The sequence below is a fragment of the Lupinus angustifolius genome, chromosome LG03 (genome assembly GCF_001865875.1).
Source record: "Lupinus angustifolius cultivar Tanjil chromosome LG03, LupAngTanjil_v1.0, whole genome shotgun sequence".
In the NCBI taxonomy this organism is placed as follows: domain Eukaryota; kingdom Viridiplantae; phylum Streptophyta; class Magnoliopsida; order Fabales; family Fabaceae; genus Lupinus; species Lupinus angustifolius.
The window spans coordinates 17,591,274-17,593,437 of record NC_032011.1 but is presented as its reverse complement, the minus strand read 5'-3'; positions in this window follow the sequence as shown (position 1 = coordinate 17,593,437).

The window sequence follows — 2,164 nt, the reverse complement described above, 5'->3', positions numbered from 1 at the left end:
TAAAAATAACAATGTTTAGCAGTGTTACTAAAAACGTACCAATTTTCAAACCTGTTAGGGTACTGTTATAGTGATACAGTGGTTCAACCAGTGGTTCAGTAATTAAACCATATGCCAGTTAAACCGGACATATCTATTTATATATATACATATCTAAAAAAACCTATAACAACAAAAATTCACTAGGTACTCAAATTTATAATTTATATTCATAATCTAGTCAAAATTCACATAAACAAACAACTTTAAGTCTTTAACAAATTCAAAGTCTAAAGTACAAAACATATATCAATCCAAAAATATCACTTAACAAATACAAAATATAAATAAATGACACAAGTTCACCACTTAGTCTACAAAACATAAATTTGTGTTTTAATATTAACATCAAGGAGTCAAAGTTATCTCATATTGAGGTTCTATTTCTTCATCATTTGAGCCTGAAGCTTGACCCACATTGTCTTCATATAGGTTCACATTCTCCACCGGGTTGAGTTGTGCATCATCATCATCTTCTAAATTTAATTAATCTACAATAATGTCTGTTTTCATATGGTTAGCAATTTAAAACAGTTAGGAAATGATGGAAATCAATGAAAAACATAATCATTAGACAATAAAAAACACCACTTTCATCAAATGATGGTTGGATGAAAATGTTTGCAAGGTCATTTCGTAAAGCTTCAATCTCTTCAACAGTTAGAAATGGTGGTGACTCCTCCAATATAAAATGAGAATGATCCTCAAATGTTTCTAAATTTATTGGGTCATAATTTTGATGTCTCAAGTGACTCCTACATTTATAAATTTTATTATATACAAAAATAAATACATGCTACAAATAAATATGTCATATTTTGAATAAAAGAGTAATACCTTTGTTGTAATCTCAAGTTGTAACAAACAAAAACAAGATCATTAAGTTTTTGATGCTACAACCTATTTCTTTTATTAGAATGGATGTGTTCAAACACACTCCAATTCCTTTCACAACCGGAAGCACTACACGTTTGACTTAGAACGCGGACTGCCAACCTTTGCAAATTTGGTGTGCGACATCCATATGTTTCCCACCATTGATCTACAACATTGCATGAAATCTAATTCATCATCTTGTTTAATAATAAACGGTTAAGACAATTAATAATAAACATTAAAGACAATTACCAAATATGAAAGACTGATTATACCTGGCATCACTTTACTACGTTCACGTATAGTAGTCGCTCTTTCAAAATCTAACTCAGCATCTTTATATATCCTCATCTCACTGGTTAGCTTATCTAGCAAATCAGGATCTCCATGAGCATGCTTTTCTAAAACATCCAAAAGGCTGGATGTTGTGAACTTATGTTTTTCAAATTCTTCAACATTGAAGAAACATTGTGGGTTAAGCCAATACCCAACATCATGGAGATCTCTTTTTAATTTCAAATCTCACTGACTATCCATAATTTCCAAATAAGGTTTTATTTTGGTCTTGTTTCTTTGAAACCTCCTCTCCATCTCATTTCTAGCTTTAAAGAATGATTGATAAAGAAAACCCATCGCATACTTATCCTCACTGTCAACAATGTGTAACACATGAACAAGTGGCTCAGTAATTTTAACAATGTCAGCACATTGTTTCCAAAAGTTTGAATCCAACACTTGTTCTACGCATTTTTTTGCCTTAACATCTTTGGAATAAGCTGAGCTTGTCCATTCTCTAGATGTTACAAGAGCTCTAAGTGCATCCTTTTGGGCCAAGATACTTTGCAATGCAATGAAGTTAGTGGCAAAACGAGTTGGAGCTGGACGAAATATTTCTTTCCCATGAGTGAACTGTCTCATTAGATACAATCGGTGGCAATGATTATATAGATACTTAGTAATATTTGAAGCATGTGATACTATGTCAGTTACTTCCGATAATTTTCCAATGTCTTGAAACATCAAGTTAACACAATGAGCCGCACATGGAGACCAAAATATGTGAGGGAACTCTCTCTCCAATAACCTACCAGCAACAACATAGTTATCAGCATTGTCTGTAACAATATAAACAATATTCTTAGGACCGACATACATCACTATCTCCTTAAAAAGCTTGAACAACAAATCTACAGTTTTGGAAGCATGTGAAGCATCAACAGTCTTTATGATGACAGACCATTTAGGACAA